The sequence below is a fragment of the Phaethon aethereus genome, assembly GCF_964289735.1.
Source record: "Phaethon aethereus genome assembly, chromosome: 3".
Taxonomy (NCBI): domain Eukaryota; kingdom Metazoa; phylum Chordata; class Aves; order Phaethontiformes; family Phaethontidae; genus Phaethon; species Phaethon aethereus.
In genome coordinates this window covers 9,297,567-9,320,558 of record NC_138576.1, presented here as the reverse complement: position 1 = coordinate 9,320,558, position 22,992 = coordinate 9,297,567, and positions in this window count along the sequence as shown.

The following is a 22,992-nucleotide window of genomic DNA, read 5'->3' as shown; positions in this document are numbered from 1 at the left end:
AGGAGGAGGTCAAGGCTGGTAATTGTATTGCCCTCTGAGTCCATCTCTGATTCCTGAAAAAGCTCTCAAGAAGGTTACAGAAGAAAGGACCACCCACAGAACATTAACCAGATAATACCCTGGGCTCACAGCCCATTGCCTAAGCCAATTTTTGATCAAAATTTTCAGATTATTATTTTTAACAAGTTGTACTTAAAACCATATTTTTAAGAAGCAAAAAGGTAGTCTTTTTAGGTGCCATTTGTCATCATCTTCCTTTGTTGATGGACTGTGAGTAATTCCTGTGCTGCTGAGCATCAAGACCATATGTATTTATTTACTTCAAGCTTTAAAAAAGATGTTTTACAAAGTTCCCTGAAGATACTTGCATTCACTAAAATAGCTGGGAGAGAGTTGCTCTCCACATTAAGTACCTTCTGTAAGCATATATTTATTCTGCCTGCCTTTCTCTTTGAAGAGTATCTATTTGCTAGCTAAAACCTAAAAAATCATCACAGTTTTGTGTTTGGGCTTTTTGGTGTTTTATCACAGCAGAGGCAGACAGTGTGATAAGCACAGGGCAGACATTCTACTCGAGAATTATATTGATCCAAGTAGCTTCAGCAACCCAGGATATGACAATATTCCCAGTGTTCCATTTAATTACATAATGAAGAGTCAATATTTGAGACTGACACTCAAAATTTTCAGATGTTAGCTGTTAACATCAGTGACAAAGCAAAGGTACTGTCTGCAAGACAAATACAAAAACATGCCACTTTCTCTCTTCAACTGGTATAAGACTCGACAGTGCAGCTGACTGATCACCAGAATTTCTGGACTTATGTTGTGACACATTTTTGTAAAGAAATATCAGTGTGAATGTGCACTTCAGATTAACAAAAAAACCTGATATCCAAGTATCTAATTTAAAACCCAAGTGCCAGCCTCTGGTGAATGTGAGTTTAGGAATCTTCATTAACTTTTAACATACATTTGAAGAAATATGTGGCTGGTCAGAAAAGAGGAAATTTGATGTAAGGTTAATTAATCTTTTAGAGAAAATGCATGAGATGACACCTTTTATTATGGTGCACAAAGTTCAAAGCTTCATTTCGGTTATAAGTCTTCTCTTTAAGTGTATTACGATCCAACACTGTGAATTGATATAATGAAGGAATGACACTACAGAATCACAGAATCATTAAGGTTGGGAAAGACTTTTAAGATCATCAAGTCCAACCATCAACCCAACACACCATGTCCACTAAACCATGTCCTGAAGTGCCACGTCCACACGTTTTTTGAACACTTCCAGTGACAGTGACTCCACCACCTCCCTGGGCAGCCTGTTCCAATGTTTGACCACTCTCTCAGTGAAGAAAATTTTCCTAATATCCAATCTAAACCTCCCCTGGCGCAACTTGAGGCCATTTCCTCTCATTCTATCACTCATTACACTCTCATTGTCTTATTTACAGTTCCAAATACAGAGAATCCTTCAAGGATATGACTTGTAAAACTATTCATCCTCCTTTCAAGCCCAAAAATCTTTCCTGTTGGGACTTGCAATGAAAGTGAGAAAGACCATCTTCCACCCAAAGAAGTAGAAATTTTGCCACGTAAATTTCCAAAGTTCCACTGTAGATAACACTCTGAAATACTAGCTGGCTGAGATTCCTCTGCCCAAGGAGTACTACATTTTTTATTAGACTTTGCTCAGCCATTGAAAAAAATAAAATAAAAAATCCCACTCCCCAGAATGAAGGAGAGTGAGTTTTAATAAAACATCCATTAAAGGCTCTTAAAGCGAAGGCAGCCAATGAAAAAAAGGAAGCAGGTACAATGCTGATCCTCAGGAGACTGAGCAGATAAACCCACAGAGGTAGCTAATGTGTATTTTGTGAAGATAAGTGTCTCTGTGAAAGACGGGTGAGAAAAGCAAAGTGATTTATAGCAGGGCATCATGAGGAGAATTTGAGCATTATATGTTAAAGGGTGAAGAAACAGTCTTGCTTAGCTTTTTTCTCTTGGTTCTGGCAAGATAAAAATTACACCAGTGAACCAACCTTACCAGTGACTAAAAGTAGGAATCACTTTGCCTGATGTTATCTATCCAGAAGTTAAATGACCAATTTAAAGTAGTTATTTAATTCCTTCCCAGGTCAATAGGGCAGGATAGGCAGTAGCAGGGAGTAACTCTTTTGCCCTTGACGAAGTGTTAAGGTAGGATAAATTCTCCTTCTGGAGAACCATGTCTTCCCCCTTTAAACAAATAGAGCCCAGAAGAGTAGTTTAGACCCTTTTAGATGGTTCATATTAACTTGAGAACACAAGAATAAGACCAGCAGGTCAGACAGCAGGCAGTATCTGGTCTTCAAACTGGCCAATAACAGATGGCCACAAAACACATGCAATAATACCTACCCAAAATTCTTCTTGCCTCCAGTGATTTGTAGCTCAGGTAATTCCTGAGTCAGAGACAGTGTTTTTGCATGTAATAGCTCAGAATGTATTTCTTTTCCATGAGGCTGGGTATGACAAACACTGCTATGGGTTCACACAAGGGAAAACACCACTTCCTCCTAGGTATGACCATGAAAGGTAGCCACCAGATTTGTCTTGTTTACTTCTTTCGTTCCTGTGATATTAAACACTTTCAAGCTTGTGTTTAGCTTGACTGCAACCCACTCCTTTTCACAGCTCTAAAGGCATGTCATTCAGTAATATAAAAGTAAAGGGGCAAATAATTTATTCTTACTTTTTCCTGATAAGACAAAACTGCACTCCATCTCATTTTCTCACTTAGAATATTCTTTTTTATCCTTCTGGACTGAATGCCTCAATCTCTGAATGAGCACCTAAACTCTGTCATGTTTTCTTTTCTACAAATCACTTGGGTGTCTATTCATACTTCCACTATCAAAATAATCTTAAATGGAATTTAAGCACATAAGTTGTAGAGAGCAGTTTTGCTCATTTACTGTCAGAGACAACCTGGCTCTAGTGGCACTTACCATCTATATTAGATTATATGTTTCACAAGACATCTAAACCTCAACTCCTTTCCCCAGTCTGAGCTGTAGTGGTGCCTATATGCAACTCACCGTCAGGTGGAAAGCACCTAAACACTACCTAACCCTGCACAAGTTCTCCTTAATACACATACAGAGAACTGAGTTCAACTCAAATCAGCCAAGCAAAGAATCTTACTCATAATTTTCCAGTGATTAAAGCATTCGACAACATGTGAGAGGTAAACTTTAGTCCTTGCTCAGCCTCTGAGGGCTCTTATCTCCCAAAAGAATAACTTAACCTCAAACGCAGGTTTTTCCTCTTGTTGAAAATGGGCAATGGAAAATAAATTAATATAAGAAGAAGAAAGGGATCATGATTCTGTAAAGCAGTGCAAAAGGGGTCAGGTGAAGTTTGTCATTTCTAGGCAACAACAACAATGTTAAACAACATTTAACTTGGGCAGATACAGTAGGTAGCCTGAATACGGTTTATCAATCCCACCATGCTATTTAAAGGTAATATGCTACCATTCAAAGCACAGAGAAACTTAATCTTTATCCAGGACACCCTAAATTGTATCCCTTCACAAGCAAAGATGTTCTTTGTCTACTTTGCCCTCTTATATATTATGCATTGGTCTTCAGGTATGTGCATGAGTAAAAGAACACTGCATTTACAGTATGTCAAAGGTACAAAGCCAAGTACCCCCAAAATTTGAAACTGTATTTCTAAGATTGCTCATCCAACTTAATTTTTTTTTGTGTCTTTGATGTTGATTTATTTATCACAGACTCATTTCCAGTCTTATTTAGTGTATAAGGTAGATGGAAATCAAAGCAAAAATGGATGATGAAAGAAACCACTGGTTGAAGAACAACTCCAGTAGAGTTAGTGGACATAGCTTCTTCCAGGAAGGCCTCAATCACCTGATAAAATTGTGGCTCAAGATTATAAAATACCTTGTGTACTATCACACATCTAATGTTCCATGCACATCTCTGACATATCATAAATAAAAAATAGATGATATTACTTACACCACCTTGTCAGAGGGTAAACCTGAATTTCGTGGATGGATGGTCTAAAAGTCAAACATACAGATTTTCTCCAAGACATCAGAAATAATACTGTGTGGAAATCTTTTTTAAATGTACCGCAAGTTCTGAACATAGCTTCAAGATCTTGACATAAACCAAGTTCAAGGTGTTCTAATGTGTGGCATCTTAAATGAGAAACTTATGAACATTACAGCTTTCCAAGTAAAGTAGTGTGAAAAGGGGAAGTTGGAGAGATTTAAATATCAAAAGATATAGAGAGAACTAACAGCACCAGCCAACAGGATCTGAATATATACAGCATCCTGGAGTGTTTATCTAGCTAGAGCTTTTTATTTGTCCATTTTCCATAGAGAAGGCTGTCTGTTTATGATAGAAATTCAGCCTATTGACGATAGTAAACAATTGATGAACCACCTGAAGAATGTTTATTATCACTCAGAACACATTATAGGAAACCACTTGTAAAATCTTCCTCTATTATTTGCATATTTAGATCAGTGGATTCATTGGTTTTAAAACTATTTTAATGAATCCTTCTGAAGTGCTTAAAGTTTTCCTGGTTGCCAAGAAATTCTGTGAAGGAAGTCCATCAAATATTGTACATTTACTCCCTAAGTAAAGCAAACAAGGGTCATCTACTAGTGTCTGGACAGCTGCAGGATTGTTTTTCTTTCCAGTCAGAAGCATTCTGAGTTTGCTTCCTTATTCCCTCCTTAATAAATAATAAAATAAATTCTGTATATATTTAGTCGATAAAGGTCTCTGCATAGAGAGACAGATATATAGTCAGCTAGACATATATAGATCCCTCTATGTAAAAGACACTACCAACCAAACCTTCCTCTGGCAGACAGTTATATGAGCAAAGATGTGTCAAAATGGATTTCCCCAGCCCTTGGAGGCTTGGTTAGGTAGTTGATACACTCTGATCATTTCCTAGTTAATCTCCCACAGTTACCTACATCTTTCCTTGAGCTTCTGCTCCACCTGTTTGTTGTATCCTCACATTGTCCCTAGATTTGTAGTTATAGAGCAATTATTTCAGGAGTAGAATGTTTCATTGTCATGCGTGAGATGATAGGTGTTTTCTTCTGTTAGAAGAACAGATAAGGTTCTTAAAAGCTACTGCAATTCAACAAAATAAAGTCAGTTGCTCTTCTATTCCTTTGTTTTGCATATAATTTTGTGACACTTTTCTTACTGGAATTCCTAACAATGCAGTAAGCAACATGGCTATGCATATTTTTTGTCTTTTCATCTTCTCCCAAAGGAGAATTGTACAAAGTACTTTGTTTTCGTAAGGTTTTTGTAAAAATTTTGAAAATACTTATGTTGCTTTGCTATTATAGCAGACACTGATGAGTTTGTGGTCCCTAGCTCCTGGGGAAGGGCTTTTGTCCATTTCTGTGCTTCCTTGTATATTTTGCTCCTCAGAATTAGAAGGCTGAATTTAAACATTACTATAAAGTGATCCAGTGTGCTAGAAGATCAAATCTCATATAGAATATTTCCCATTCACAACTTCAAAGTAGTCTTAAAACTGCATGGAACTAATCAAAGATGAGAACAGACCTCTTTTTAACTTGAGCTGAACAGTAAAAAATGTTTCTATGAAGACATTAGCAACAAAAGAAAGGCTAAGGAAAATCTCCATCCTTTATTGGATGTGGGGGGGAAACATAGTGACAAAGGATGAGGAAAAGGCTGAGGTACTTAATGCCTTCTTTGCCTCTGTTTCTAATAATTAGACTAGTTGTTCTCCAGGTATACAGCCCACTGAGCTGGAAGGCAGGGACAGGGAGCAGAATGAAACCCCCATAATCCAAGAGGAAATGGTTAGTGAGCTGCTATACCACTTAGACACACATAGGTCTATGGGGCCGGATGGGATCCACCCAAGGATACTGAGGGAGCTGGTGGAAGTGCTCACCAAGCCACTTTCCATCATTTATCAGCAATCCTGGCAAACTGAGGAGGTACCAGTTGACTGGAAGTTAGCAAATGTGACACCCATCTCCAAAAAGGGCTGGAAGGAAGATCTGGAGAACTATAGCCCTGTCAGGCTGACCTCGGTGCCAGAGAAGGTTATGGACTAGATCATTTTGAGTGTTATCATGCAGCATATACAGGGCAACCAAGTGAACAGACCCAGTCAGCATGGGTTTAGGGAAGCCAGGTCCTACTTAACCAGCCTGATCTCCTCCTATGACAAGGTATCCCTCTCAATGGATGAGGGAAAGGCTGTGGATGTTGTCTATCTGGACTTTAGTAAAGCCTTTGACCCTGTTCTCCCTCAGGATACTACTGGAGAAACTGCCTCCTCATGGCTTGGACATGTGTACTCTTCACTGGGTAAAAACTGGCTGGATGGCCGAGCCCGCAGATAGCGTTTAACCCTATTCAACTCTGTGTTGAATAGAGTTAAATCCAGCTGGAGACTGGTCACAGTTGGTGCTCCCCAGGGCTCAGTACTGAGGAAAGTTCTGTTTAATAACTTTATCACTGATCTGGATGAGGGGATTGAGCGCACCCTCAGGAAGTTTGCAAACAACACCAAACTGGACAGTAGTGTTGATCTGCTGGAGGGTAGGAGGGCTCTGCAGAGGGATCTGGACAGGCTGGATCAATGGGCCGAGGCCAACTGTATGAGGTTTAATAAGGCCAAGTGCCGGGTCCCGCACTTCGGCCACAACAACCCCATGCAACGCTACAGGCTTGGGGAGGAGTGGCTAGACACCTGCCTGGCGGAAAGGGACCTGGGGGTGCTGGTTGACAGCCGGCTGAACATGAGCCGGCAGTGTGCCCAGGTGGCCAAGAAAGCCAACAGTGTCCTGGCCTGTATCAGAAATAGTGTGGCCAGCAGGAGTAGGGAAGGGATTGTGTCCCTGTACTTGGCACTGGTGAGGCTGCACCTCGAATCCTGTGTTCAGTTTTGAGCCCCTCACTACAAGAAAGACATTGAGGTGCTGGAGCGAAGAAGGGCAATGAAGCTGGTGAAGGATCTAGAAAACAAGTCTGATGATGAGCGGCTGAAGGAATTGGAGTTTTTTAGTCTGGAGAAGAGGAGGCTGAGGGGAGACCTTATTGCTCTCTACAACTACCTGAAAGGGGGTTGTGGTGAGGTGGATGTTGGTCTCTTCTCCCAAGTAACTAGTGATAGGATGAGAGGAGATGGCCTCAAGTTGTATTAGGGGAGGTTTAGTTTGGACATTAGGAAAAATTTCTTCACCTTAAAGGTTGTCAAGGATTGGAACAGGCTGCTCAGGGAAGTGGTTGAGTCACCAACCCTGTTGGTATTTAAAAGATGTGTAGATGTGGTGTCTAGACCATGTCATGTCTTTAAACATGGCTTAGTGGTCGACTTGGCAGAGCTAGGTTAAGGGTTAGACTTCATGATCTTAAGGGTCTTTTCCAACCTTAATAATTCTATGATTCTATGATTTTATGAATGGCACATATGTTTGTGAGGACGGCAGCCCATATTGATGAGAAAACGGACTGCGGAACTGTTAACTGTGCAAAGTCTCTTAAATGTTGGAGGCTCTGTGTCCTGTTATGTCACATTACTATGATCAAGATGAAAAGTAAATAAAGATGAGAGCCACTGATAACAGGTACCACAGATGAACAGATGCTGGAGTTACCTAGCAACTAGAAAGAAATTTTTGGTTGTGCTAAGATAGGTCTTAGCTAGAGCACTCGGAGATTATGGGGCAAATTTTCAAGTTGATGAATTGTTGATAAATATCTGCAAACAAAAATCTGAAAAAGGCAAAGGAGCTGCAAAATTTCCTGAATATTTTCTTCTCTTTAGTAGCATCATGGACATCTTACTTGAGATTTTTATATTTATTACTGGGTGATGTCTTTTAAGCATGAGAGTATTTTGTAGGTAGGAACATTGCTATAATGAAGGACAAGAAGTTGCATTCATCAGCTGCCTATTAATACATATCTTTGGACAGTTCATTTAACAACTACATGCTTATCTAGGGGTTGATGGGGAGAATAGATCATTATAGCACCTCTACATTAGTCAGATGAGTATCCCTCCTTGGTAAACTGAGATTATATGCTGGGCCACATACACACCTGCAGTAAACCACTACTTTTGATTTCGTCTTTTCTCCAAAGGGAATAAGCCTGGAAGGGATCTAGATAATTGCATCCTGCCAGTCTTATCTTGTAACCTTATCACACAATCCTGTCATCAAATTCCCTCTGAAAATGGTTTCTCGCTTCAACTAGTTTTATGAGATGGCTGCTCAGGAATCATATTGGTGGTTGGGAATGCTTTAATACCCAGACTAATTTTCTCATGCCAAATTCATACATTTTGTTGCTGTGCCAGTATCAGTTTATATAGACATTTTGCCTTTTAGTGTCGACCATAACCTTGTGTTTTACAATTAATACCTTTACTTTTTATTTCAATTTGAACACATGCCTTCTTTTGAGAGGCCAAATATTCACTGCTGTTGTTTAGTCATCACTCAGTCATTTCGCCTCTTCTTCACAAGTTCCTCCTGTCTGAGTCACTGACACATTTCCTTAGTTCACTGGCACAGCCCTTCTCAATTTCCCCACTGTATCTTCACATTCAGTACCTCAATCCCTTCAAGGAAGGGAAGAGACCAGCATGGTTGACTGGAAACCTGATGGGCAAACTAAAGGGCAAGAAGGAAATGAACAGGTAGTGGAAGCAGGAACAGGTATCCTGGGATGGGTACAGGGACAGTGTCCAATTGTGTAGGGATGGGTTCAAAAAGAACAAGGTGTGACTGGATGACATTATTCTCTCTAAATCGGTGAGGTACAGATTTGATGTGTGGACTGTTGGGTGGATGAGGAACCAGTTGGATGGTCGCATCCAGAGGGTAGTGGTCAATGACTCAATGTCCAGATAGAGACTGGTGACAAGTGGTGTCCTTCAGGGGTCTGTATTGGGACCAGTACTCTCTAATATCTTGATCAATGACTTAGACAGTGAGAGTCAGTGCACCTTCAGCAAGTTTGCAGATGACACCAAGCTGAGCGGTACGGTTGACACGCCTGAGGGATGGGATGCCATCCAGAGGGACCTGGATGAGCTGGAGAAATGAGCCTGTGTGAACATCATGAGGTTCAACAGGGCCAAGTGCAGGGCCCTGCACCTGGGTCAGGGCAACCCCCAGTATCAGTACAGGCTGTGGGATGAAGGGATTGAGAGCAGTCCTGCTGAGAAGCACTTGGGGTACTGGTGCATGAAAAACTAGACATGAGCTGGCAATGTGTGCTCGCAACCCAGAAGGTCAACCATATATATCCTGGACTGCATCCAAAGCAGTGTGGCGAGCAAGTTGAAGGAGGTAATTCTGCCCCTCTACTCTGCTCTGGTGAGACCTCACCCGCAGTAACTGCGTCCGGCTCTGGAGCCCTCAGCACAGGCAAGACATGGACCTGTTGGAGCAGGTCCAGAGGAGGACCACAAACATGATCCAAGGGATAGAACACCTCTGCTGTGAGGACAGGCTGAGAGAGTTGGCATTGTTCAGCCTGGAGAAGAGAAGGCTCCGGGGACACCTATTACAACCTCCCAGTACTTAAAGGGGGCTTATAAGATAGGGCAAACTTTTGAGCAGGGCTCAAAATTTGTGATAGGACAAGGGGTAATTGTTTTAAACTAAAAGTGGGCAGATTTAGACTAGATGGAAGGAAGAATTTTTTCACAATGACGGTGGTGGAACACTGTCACAGGTTGCCCAGAGAGGTGGTAGATGCCCCATGCCTGGAAACATTCCAGATCAGATTGTATGGGGCTCTGAGCAACCTGATCTAGTTGCAGATGTCCTTGCTCATTGCAGAGGGGTTGGGCTAGATAACCTTTAAAGGTCAACCCAAACTATACTATGAATCTATGATTCTATGAAAAAAGGAGTCACCAGCTTCTGTTGATTGCCATTGCCCTACTATTCTTTTCTAAGTCAGTCATGCAATGAGGCATAAGTGCCAACATCTGTTCAGATAAACAAGTACTTGTAAATGAGCAAGATTTGATCCTCACTGGTTTTATTTAGTAGGATGCCACAGGAGGCATATCCTTTTTGCAGTCTATAACATACCAAAATTCTGTAGGAAGTGAAATTTTGGTGAAAATTTATCCTTAATGCAGTGAATATAACAGGTTGAATATCAATATCCAGAGCAAACTGTTCCATTTAAAAGTCTCTTAATACATAGTTCAAGCACCAAATTGTACTGAATCATACTGAATTTTGCTGACACTCATGTAAATATGCTAATTTCCCTAAAGCCGACAGCTCTGTATTATTTCATTGTTTCTGAAAAATGATGTAACTACAGATAAACAAGAGTTTGGATGTTAGAGAAGGTTCAGGATTTCTCTGCTATTATCTTCTCAGATCCATGACAAGAAAAGAATAGTTGTAATGTACCAGATAATCATTCCCCTACACTTATGGTAAACTGGGAACTAAAACTTGCTATGCCCAAAGACTTCACATTGAGGCATCACAAGTCTGAAATCGGGATATGGTTCCACTGCATAGAACACCTAGAACTTCCCCCACATGCACAAATAGTTGAAGGGGACATTTTTATCAATGGGTAACTTGCAATTATCTAAACTTTGTTTTCTTCACACCAGCAGGTGGCCCTAGCTCCAGTGTTTTCTAGTGCAGTAGGAGACTAGTGCACTGAATGGAAGAAGCAGGGTAAGCTGCTAATCAGAGCATCCCGTCAAGGCATCTACCACCTGCTGCCTCCTCCAAAGAGCTCTTCTGATTAGTTGTCTACTAATGATGGAAGCTAATGGGACTATTTTCCACAGGTACGGCAGGCAGAATTTGGCCCAGATATTACCACCAAGTTGAGTTCTGTTGTGGGCACTATATTAGCACATACTACCAACCTCTTCTAAGCTGACTACCTAGACTCAACCTAGGTAGACTCAACCTAGGCTGGTCTGGAGCAAGTGTTTTTTAAGCGCACTGACCAAAAAACCCGCTCGTGGCATGGCAGAGGATTTGCTGGGCTTGCTCCTATTGCTGCGGGCCTTGCTCATATTTTTTTACTTGAACACATTGAGATATTCATCTTGAGAGCGCTCATGTGCGGGATAACTAAGGGATCAGGCCCAGCCAGCATGGGTTCATGAAAGGCAGGTCCTGTCTGACCAACCTGATCTCCTTCTATGACCAGGTGACCCGCCTAGTGGATGAGGGAAAGGCAGTGGACGTTGTCTACCTGGACTTTAGTAAAGCCTTTGACAGCATCTCCCACAGCATTTTCCTAGAGAAACTGGTGGCTTGTGGCTTAGACAGGTTTACTCTTTTCTGGGTAAACAATTTGCTGGATGACCGAGCCCAGAGAGTTGTGGTGAATGGCAATAAATCCAGTTGGTGGCCGGTCACAAGCGGTGTTCCCCAGGGCTCGGTTCTGGGGCCGGTCTTGTTCAATATCTTTATTGATGATCTCGATGAGGGGATCGAGTGCTCCCTCAGTGAGTTTGCAGATGACACCAAGCTGGGAGTGTTGATCTGCTGGAGGGTAGGAGGGCTCTGCAGAGGGATCTGGACAGGCTGGATCAATGGGCCGAGGCCAACTGTATGAGGTTTAATAAGGCCAAGTGCCGGGTCCCGCACTTCAGCCACAACAACCCCATGCAACGCTACAGGCTTGGGGAGGAGTGGCTAGACACCTGCCTGGCGGAAAGGGACCTGGGGGTGCTGGTTGACAGCCGGCTGAACATGAGCCGGCAGTGTGCCCAGGTGGCCAAGAAGGCCAACAGCATCCTGGCCTGTATCAGAAATAGTGTGGCCAGCAGGAGTAGGGAAGTGATTGTGCCCCTGTACTCGGCACTGGTGAGGCCGCACCTTGAATCCTGTGTTCAGTGTTGGGCCCCTCCCTACAAGAAGGACATTGAGGTGCTGGAGCATGTCCAGAGAAGGGCAGCGAAGCTAGTGAGGAGTCTGGAGAACAAGTCTGATGATGAGCGGCTGAAGGAACTGGGCTTGTTCAGTCTGGAGAAGAGGAGGCTGAGGGGAGACCTTGTCACTCTCTACAACTACTTGAAAGGGGGTTGTGGTGAGGTGGGTGTTGGTCTCTTCTCCCAAGTAACCAGCAATAGCACGAGAGGAAATGGCCTCAAGTTGTGCCAGGGCAGGTTTAAACTGATATTAGGAAAAATTTCTTTCCAGAGAGAGTGGTCAAACATTGGAACAGGCTGCCCAGGGAGGTGGTGGAGTCACCATCACTGGAAGTGTTTAAAAAACTTGTAGACGTACCTATTCAGGACACGGTTTAGTGGGCATGGTGGTGTTGGGTTGATGATTGGACTTGATGATCTTGAAGGTCTTTTCAAACCTTAATGATTCTGTGATTCTGTGACTCCATAGTAATATGGTCTACACTGTGAATACAAAATTAGCTGTTTGCTATCTTTACCAACTTATTAATCAAATTAGTCCACCTCTGCATGCTTATCACGGTAGCAAAATTTTAAATTATAATAGCAGATGCGTGTCAGACAACTATTAGTTAGACTGCATCTTTTAAACAACATGAAGAAGAAGTTTTCTTCTTTGTATTTTTTTCCCAGACTATAATGGCCTATTTATGGGCCAGTGCTGAAAGGAAAGTGTAAATGGGATGATAGACTGTCAGAATATTTCTCTGTATAAATAACATTATTGGGAGCTAGAGGAGTAGTAAGGTAGGAAATCAATTGGGAAATTTTGTAAAAAGTGATTCTCATAAAAATTCTTCAGAAAATGTATGAGCCTACTGTATTCCTCTCCTTTACAAGCATTCAGCCTCAACAGTTACCACTTTTGCAACTGAGGGAGTTTGGGCAATTCACTCGGAGAGAAAACAGTCATTCAAAAAAATAAAATAAAATAAAATAAAATAAAATGAAATGAAATGAAATAAAATAAAATAAAATAAATCTGTAACAAGTCACCATGTGCAGAAACAGAGTTAGCTCTTCCTTTCCCATGGTGCCGGGCACTTGTGCATCATGCCATTAATGAAGAAATCAAAAAGTTAATAGCAAGAAAGTATAAACTAAAATGAGAACTAGTGGAGCCAAAATCAAAGCTGATGAAAACAAAACACTATTCTGTTGGATATTGCAGAGCAACATACATAATTACTGAGTCTCGCTTTGGACCTCAAATAAGCAAAGGAAAATGCAGGAGGATAATTAGCAGTGTTTTTATTACAGACAACACTGTAATAAAAAGCATTTTATCACACAGGAATAGTTCCTCTCTTTCCTGCACTTGCATCTTCTCTATACCCCTTACCAGTTGCCATTAACTGCGGAAGAGTCTTTTTCTCTGACTTGCTCACTTTGTTTGGCATGGTAAACTCATGTTAATCTAATGTTAATCTAATAGAAACGTGTTAATCTAATAAAAACAAGACTATCCACCACCCAAGTGGGAAAAAAAAAAAGGTAAAAAAGGGTTTCCTAATGGGAGTAGGACGTGGGCATAGAAGAGAGAGCAACAATAATAATGATTGCACAACTGCAAAACAATGTATGCTGGCAGGGAAGGAAAAGTGGAAAGAAAGAAAGGAAGAAAAGAGATAAATATGAGGATGTAAAGTCAAGTCAGTTCTGGCATTTGTCAGCTTTTAACACCCTGCTGATAGCTGACTGTTAGTAACCTCTTACCTCTAGATACCTCTACAGCTAATTCAGATTACAGCAGCCTTGCCAGCATCCAGTCTATATTGATTTTGTATTAATTAATTTGGCTTAACCTAGAATATTTTTTAATATGGCACAACTTGTGTCAGATCTCTTCACGTGACAGAAAATGGTTTCTCTGTAAAGTATTTATTGGAATGGAAATTAGATTTTTGAAGAAACATTATTTTGTTTGGTTTTTTTTTTTCATGAAAGTGTCTTCTATATCAAAGGTCCAGTTGCCAAAAGAAAAAAAATAAAACTCAGATTTTTTTTTTTTAATTAACCCTTCCTTTTGTTCTGGGGAAAAAAAAGGGGGAGGAGGAATTTTAAAACTTATTTTTAATTCATAATTGTAAGAGGAAAAACAGTTCAAACAAATATATGGACATGTCCCATCATACACTACAGTATGCAAACATATTGCCAAATTTTTCACAATATTTAGTATTTTTCTATTTTTCTTATGAAACTCAGCACCAATATGAGGCAATATGTGAGAATCTCACTTTTCATTTTCATACATTGTCAAATGTTCCAAGCCAATTTTACAGTGTTTTAAAACTCATTTCATAACTACAGGGTTTGGGCTTCTGGTTTGATGTGTTTTGCTGGTAAACAACATTGAAATGATGACATTTCATGCAGAAAGCAAACTTCCCAATTACTTTATTTCTACAGGTCATAACATAAGCTTTTAGAGGAACTGATAAGCGATAGATACCGTATTCGCCTTCTTCACATAGGGAAATTTTCATCAAAGATCATAAACATGATAATTTAGAGCAGTTATTAATCTTTTTAACATGACCATGAGGGGAACACCGAAGAATGGGAACAGCGAATACCATGTAGCGATCTGAGGACAAAGCAGAATGGTTCAGCCATGATGAGGAACATGAAGGAAGAAAAGTCTCCTTTGTATTTTCCGCTTTCTCCTAATCACCCTCCCGACCCGCTACTTACATGAGACACGGCTCCCAGGCGGAGCAGCAGAGTTGGGCTGGTGCAGCTGTGTACACCTGGGAGAGCTGCTTTAGCTCCTCTCCTTTCGGTTTCATTGCTGTTCTGCAGACACCAGATGCGTTTCTGCTTCCACGGGAGGAGGGTAATCACCAGCAGCTGTTTCAAGCACAAGGAGATAGAGAATTGTTTGTTGGTGCTAGTTCATAGGTGTTACAATAACTTATTGCGTGTATAATTTTTTCCTGCAGAAACAGAGCAGCCAGAGTGTAAAGAAAGCTTCACGTTTCTGTAATGAGCAACAGACTTTCTAAAGCAGAAGTGTAAGTAAGTGCTGCGCGTCACACACTCTCACGGAGCAAATGCTTTCTTTCAGGCTGTGTCAAGAGTAACACATCTCAGCTGATAGCAGTCCCTTCTTGATACTCATGCAGAATGAAAGGAAATAGATCTCAGCAGCAAAACTCTGTGAGTGCATGTGCTGAAGTTCAAGCGAGAATACAGGGATAAGGCTGCAGTTTGATTAAAATTTTTTAACCAGCTTTCTTTTCCCTTATTTATCTTAGTACATTTCAGAGCTGCTTTCACTGTGGTTCTCGGACCCATTGTAGGCATGAGTGAAATTTTTAGATCTTGGCTTAGCTAAGTGGATCTTCGCCAAGGAGAGAGTTGATTCCTACTCATTTGTTTCAGAAAACTCTCCAAGATACTGAGTCTTTCTAACTTTTATTTTCAAGACTTCCGTGATACTTTCAGATATTCCTACTCATAAGAAACATTGGACACAGGGTCTTAGGTAGAAATCCATCTGGCTCAGTCAGAACCCCTGTGTTCAGTGGGAGTGCCTGTGAGATTGTTTTCTTCAATCACTTAGGCTCTTTTGAAGAACATAATCAAAATCTAAAACCTGAACCTATTTCCAAATATCTCATTGGTAGAAACGAAATTTTACTGGGATGATGCTGGAAATACTTCTTAGAAGTCATCACTATCTGTTCCACCTGAATGAACAGAAAGATAGATGAAGTAGAAGAACACATAAAACTCTCAGGATTATTATTATTATCATTATTATTATTATTATTATTATTATCGTTATCGTTATCATTATTATCATTATTATTACCATCATTATTACCATCATTATTACTATTATCTTTAATGATCTTTTGGAGGAAGCAACTGAAGAGTAAGGTAGGAGAAACTTTGAAATAAGGTGAGAAATAAGGTCCTCTTTTAGCTTTTGGCCAAAAGCAAGTCTTTTAAGTTAGTTCATAATTGCACTGGCAACCAGTAGAGACTCTTGTGTATGTCAATACCAATGAGCGATTGTCAATATCTCTGATCAGCAACATTTTGCATCATTTGTAACTTGTATACTGAATCTAAAGGGAGACTTCTAAGTAAATCATTACAGCACATTGTAAATGCAGGAACCAGTTTCTCTTAAAAAGCTTTAGTAACACTTCATTAATTATATTGAACTTGCAGCCCGAAATTCTTCTCACTTATATTCATCACTTACCACGACCAGTTGTCTATATATTGTCTAAGACACTACTATATCAAGCTGAATAGGCAAATTACACCCCATGGATCTTAGAAGAGGGATAGAAAGCCACAGTTCTCACTGGTGTCAGCAGTTCAGACACAGCTGAATGTGGCATCTGACAGAAAGAGAAACAAAGCAAGGCATGTTAGCAAATACTTTGGTTAATAAAGGTAGCCACTTTTTCTTTTCAGGCATTTCCCACAGGCTGACTCAAAATCTCCTTTATTTGCTATTCACAGTTATTCACCAAGCAATTCTTTGTCTGCACCTTATTTGCACTTGTTTTTTGTGAGCTGAGCTGCTTTGTTCAGATGGCAATGGCAGATCACATGGCAGTGTACCTTCGTTTTCTTTGATGAGAGTCAAGTTAGTGATCTTCAGTTACTCAGGGTTATGGTATCCTGTTTGTTTCTGCTGAAGATGCTTGGAAAGAACTTAAAAATATAAATGAGCAGATTGACAGAGTTTACTCTGGAGGAAAATAGTCCCCCAAAAGTCATAGAAAGCAGTTCTTTGCTTATAGAGGATTATTTTGACAAGTACTTGTAGTTAGACCTCCTGTATGAATCCTGCACTTACCTTCCTTTCTTTTCTGCAGCCAGCCAAGCTAAGTGGATCTGTTAATGTGAAAGGATTAGGAAAGGAAGGCAGCAGGTGTTGCAATTTTCTACCAGGATCTGTCATGTCTCTCAGCAGCAATTTTGTGCTGGGTATTAGAGATGGATTCTAATTGGATCCAGCCCTTCTTTCCCTCTTCTCTGAGGTTGAGTATCCATCCATGGTAAGCCAGTCAGCTCCCTCCAGATCTGAGCCTAAGCATGAACAGTACACATGGTGGTGACAGTCAGGGGACCTTACCTGGACCCTGTCGCTCTGTCCTGTGAGAACATCACAACATCAGTGTCTCTTCAGGCCTGGACCCATTGATCTCAAACGAGGCAGCAGAAAGGATTCTGGACTGAAACTGTAGGAAATGCAGGAGGACTCTAACAAGATACAGAGCTACAGGCACAAGAAACGGCTTCAGGGATCACAGTCTAATTATCTGAAATAAAATGACAGAACTCATTTTCATTACATAGGCCTCATATATTATTCTTCATACTGTAGTATGAGTAGAGCTTTCAAATGACTTTTCTTTTAATCTCCATTCTTCTTTCTTCATCATCACATTTGCCTGTGTTTTCCTAATACTTTCACCAACATTAGTTACAACTGGCAGGAGCCCATAGAGAGCTTTAGAGAACATTATTTTTTGCCCTCTGTGCACACATTAGTGTTGCCCTTTAAAGACGCAGCCCTTTGTCCTTTTAATGAAGAATAAAACTCATTTCCTAGCATCCCAATAAGATTATCTCAAATAATAACAATCCAATTAGCTCAGTCATTTTGAAGTCTCACTTAGGCTCCCAGGTGGTATCCCCCATCATTATACACAGTGCTTTAAAATACTTTCAAATACCTGTCTTGTATCTAGAGACAACGATGCTTCTAAGAATGCAGGTAACATCCAGCCCCTAATACCAACTGCCTTCAAGGAGAAAATGGGGATGAGGAATATCCATAATTGGCACACTTTGCCTCACAGCTTGTGAGCACCTCAGCCTAGCCAGTTCACTCAGGTCCCCTCTGCTACTTTAACACAAGATTTGAGCCTGCCTGCACTAAGCTAGGAATATTAAAGCAAAGCATGTTCAGTGTGACAGTGAATTACAGAACCCTTTGGTCCTTCAGGTCTTGCTGTCCCCTTGCCACTGCCAGTGCCTTTTCTTCCTTGACTTCTTAGTGCGGGGCTTCTATTGACATGAGCTATAATTACTTAGGCAGCTGCCCTATCCTGCTATGGCCTTCAGGCATCTTTCCTGGCTACCACAGATATCTCCTTTTAGTTCCCACTGCTAACTTCCCTTTAGAAACTGTTTTCTGTAGCCGGCTTTAAATATAACTAACTTCTTTCATGCTCTAAATACTCAAAAACTGCTGTTCTTGCCTCCAGCTTCCAACTTTATTTTCCTTTACACTTCTGTATCCTCTTGGGGAATTTTACTGGTTCCAAAAATCATGAATTTCAATTTATCATATTTTTAAGCTTTCTTTTAAACCCACTCACCTTAGTAAAAAAAGCTTAAGTATTAGACCATGTTATGACCCACTTGTGAGAGAGGATTGAGGGAAGAATTAGTTGAACTGGAAGTCAGGCTCTTAATACTTTTAAGTGTCAAAAAAACTCAAACTTTTCCTGTCTCTCAGCCTTAGGCAAAAGGACATTTAAAGAGGGCACAGAAAGCACCAACCTGTTTTGTCTTGCTTGTCTCTTGTTCAGATCAGCTGTGTAGTCTGAAAGAGTGTTCAGTGCAGAGAGAACAGTCAAAACATGAAGAAGCCTCTATAATAATATTATTTTCCAGTGTTGGTATTCCCAACATTTGTGAGGCAGTCAAATCTAAAGATACATGGAAAAATTCTAACAGACCTCTAATTTCCCACAGCTTAGCCCTTGATTAATTGGAAATCCTTTCTGCAACCCAGAAAGGACAAATTAAAAATGAAAAGTCTTAATAAAGTACATATAAAAGAATTTCTCAAAATTGACTGCTCCATTTTCATTTTAATTTGAAAAAAATATGATATAGAGATGAAACATGGACTATTTCAGTCAAAATCATTAAAGAACAGAAAATTTACTAACAAATTAAAAAAAAAAGAGGATGTCAAAAACCTCTCAAAAAAAACCCAACAGCGCTGTGTGTGATACAGTAGAAAGTGCACAAAAATACCAGGGCTTAGAGCCACACTTACTCCCTTGGAGGCAGAGAAATATAATGAAGAAAAAGTGTTCAGATTCAACAAGATTCTGATGGTTTTGATGATTTGACTTGTGGGCGACAAAAGTACTTCACTGTGAAATAATTACTCTTGAGCCAAGGGAAAAGTCTGTAGGATATTAGGAGAAACAGCTCAATTGTTCAGTTCAAGGACAAAAATGGCATTTGGGGCTAATGGAGACAAGGGAGCCTCCAACATCATAGCCATAAAAAAGTTAAATGTTATACTTGGTTTTATTACCAAAGAAGAATACAAAACAAAACTGATGATGAAGTTAGTGCTGGTCAACCCCAGCCTGCAATACTGTAATCAGTCACCATTGAAGATGGAAATTGTACTACCATGGGAAGAGTGCGGGAAAAGTCGATACCTAGTCTAAAAAACATCTGAGTTATCTGCATTGTTGGGGGCAGCAGGGAAATGGAAAGTTTGAGGTAATACAACAGATCACAAAAAATGAAAGAGTGATATCTTAGAGAAAGCCACATTATGCATAGTCATATTATGTATGCAGGAGAGAACGCTGCACTAAAATACCAACGAAAGTTGTACATTTAGATCAGGAAGAAAATAGTCCTTTTCTACTCTTCTGTCTGTGGTTTTATTCTCAGCCAACTCCAAAAATATGAAGTAATTTCTAGGACTTCTAAGAGTTGCCGAGGGGAGCTGCTCCGGAGCTGGTCCCACCCACAGCGGAGTGGCAGATCTCGGGGCACAGGGGCTTTCCTGAGGCAAGGAGACACCAGGGCAGCGGAATGACCCGCCAGGAGCTGGCAGCTCTCACGGGAGACGCTGACGAGGCCTGGGCGCTGCCAGAGCAATGGCGGACCACCCCTGCGCCTATAAAAAGCAGCCCGGGGAGCGCGAGCAACCAGGGGCGCTGCCCACAGAGAGGGCAGACGGAGCGCGGTGTGGCGGCCAAGCGTGGCGCGGCCGTTTGCGCAGCAGTCCACTTGGGAGGGTGTAGTGGCCCCACCAGCTCAAGAGGTGAGTTCAACCGGTGGTCATCACTGTCTTAGGAGGAGCTTAGCTATGGTAGCCACCCGGTGGAAAGTCATGTCCTCTGTGCTCACCAGAATGAACGTGGCAATCCAGACCTGCAGCCATACAGGTCTCAGGCTGCAGGGAGTGCCAGAGCCTCTCACTGGTACCCGATGGCGGTAGTGAGAGCAGCTGTGTGAGGTGTGACCAGGGGGATGATCTGCTCAGCGTGGTGGCAGAGCTATGAGAGGAAGTAGAAAGGTTAAGGAGCATCAGGAAGTGCAGGAAAGAGATGGACTTACTGGAACCATGCCCTGCCCTCTATGAAAGAGAATAAGGAAGAGCTACCAGAAAAAAGATGAAGGGGGTGCTGTATCTCCTCCCTGCCGGGCTGAAGGCAGTAGCTTAAAGGGAAGGAGCGAATGGAGGGAAGTCCATGCTTGAGGCAGTAGAATCCCCTCCTTGCCCTCCTCTCCTCCCCAGGTGCCTCTGCACAACAGGTAGGAGGGTCTGGATGTGGAAGGACAGTCCATGGGTGATGTGGATGATGGTCCAGATACACTGGAGGTGCTGCCAAGTTCTGAAAGGCCTTATCCCCCACAAGGAAGAAAAGACGGGTTATAATTGTAGGTGACTCCCTTCTGAGGGGAACTGAAGGTCAGACCCTTCTCTTAGGGAAGTCTGCTGCCTCCCTGGGGCCTGGGTTAAGGACATTGCTAGGAAACTTCCAAGCCTCATGCGGCCCTCAGACTGTTACCCACTACTGCTCTTCCATGTGGGTGGTGATAGAGCTGCAACTCATAGTCCAAGAGTGATCAAAAGAGACTTCAGGACCTTAGGACTGTTGGTAAGGGAATCTGGAGCACAGGTCATTTTTTCCTCGCTCCTTCCACTTGCAGGCAGCAACATAGTGAGGAACAGATGGGCCCAGTCTATTAATGCATGGCTCCGTGACTGGTATCCCCACCACAGTTTTTGGGTTTTTTTGATAAAGGGATGGCCTAAATGGCAGCTGGCTTGCTGGCATCAGACAGAATTAACCTTTCTCAAAGTGGGAAGACAGTCCTTGCTCACAAGCTAGCAGGACTTATTGACAGGGCTTTAAACTTGATGCTAAGAGGGAGGGGGATCATATCAGGCTTACCTACGGCAAGCTGTGGAGTGACACACCAAGGTTAGAGGGATGGGTTCTTAATGAGGCGCCTCAGCCTATCACTTCAGAGAAAGATGTCAAAGACACTAAAAGGTGTTCATCTAAGAAAGTGACATGGTCGACAGCCCAACTGAAGTGCCTCTACACTAATGCACGAAGCATGGGCAACAAACAGGAGGAGTTGGAAGCCACTGTGCTGCTAGAAAGCTGTGACCTGATTGCCATAACTAAAACTTGGTGGAACAAATCCCACAGCTGGAGTGTGGCTATCCATGGCTACAGACTCTTCAGAAGGGACAGGCAAGGAAGGAAGGGTCGAGGCGTTGCATTCTACATCAAGAAATGGATAGAGTGCCAAGAGCTGTTTCTGAAGAATAGCCATGACCAGGTAGAAAGTTTATGGGAAACAATCAGAGACTGAGCCAAAAAGGGGAACCTTGTCATTGCTGTCTACTACAGGCCACCCAATCAAGGGGAGTCTAGTGATGAAGCCACCTTACTCCAGCTGCAGGAGGCATTGTGCTTACAGACTCTTGTCCTGCTGGAAGACTTCAACCACCCTGACATTTGCTGGAAAAGAAGCACGGTGAGCTGTAGGCAATCAAGGAGACTCCTGGAGTGCATGGCTAATAACCTTCTATGCGAGGTAATCGACAGCCCTGTGAGAGAGGATGCGATACTGGACAAGTGAGCTAACTGGTAATGCCAAGATTGGAGGCAGCCTGGGCTGCAGTGATCATGCACTGGTGGAGTTTCCAGTCTTGAAGGATATCACAGAATCATTAAGGTTGCAGAAAAACCTTCAAGATCATCAAGTCCAACCATTAATCCAGTGCCACCATGCCCACTAAACCAGGTCCTGAAGTGCCATGTCCACACACTTTCTGAACACTTCCAGTGATGGTGAAGGCCTCCACCACCTCCCTGGGCAGCCTGTTCCAATGCTTGACCACTCTCTCAGTGAAGAAATTTTTCCTAATATCTAGTCTAAACCTCCCCTGGTGCAACTTGAGGCCATTTTCTCTCATCCTGTCACTAGTTACTTGGGAGAAGAGACCAACACCCACCTCACCACAACCCCCTTTCAGGTAGTTGTAGAGAGCGATAAGGTCTCCCCTCAGCCTCCTCTTCTCCAAACTGAACAACCCCAGTTCCATCAGCCGCTCATCATAAGACTTGTTCTCCAGCCCCCTCACCAGCTTCGTTGCCCTTCTCTGGACATGCTCGAGCACCTCAGTGTCCTTCTTGTAGGGAGGGGCCCAAAACTGAACACTGTATTTGAGGTGCGGCCTCACCAGTACTGAGTACAGGGGCACAATCACTTCCCTACTCCTGCTGGCCACACTATTGCTGATACAGGCTAGGACGCTGTTGGCCTTCCTGGCCACCTGGGCACACTGCTGGCTCATATTCAGCTGGCTGTCAACCAACACCCCCAGGTCCCTTTCCGCCAGGCAGCTCTGCAGCCACTCCTCCCCAAGCCTGTAGCCTTGCATGGGGTTGTTGTGACCCAAGACCCAGGACCCGTCACTTGGCCTTATTAAACCTCATACAGTTGGCCTCGGCACATCGATCCAGCCTGTCCAGATCCCGCTGCAGAGCCCTCCTACCCTCCAACAGATCAACACTCCCACCCAACTTGGTGTCATTTGCAAACTTACTGAGGGAGCACTCGATCCCCCTCATCCAGATCATCAATAAAAATATTGAACAAGACCGGCCCCAGAACCGAGCCCTGGGGAACACCACTTGTGACCGGCCGCCA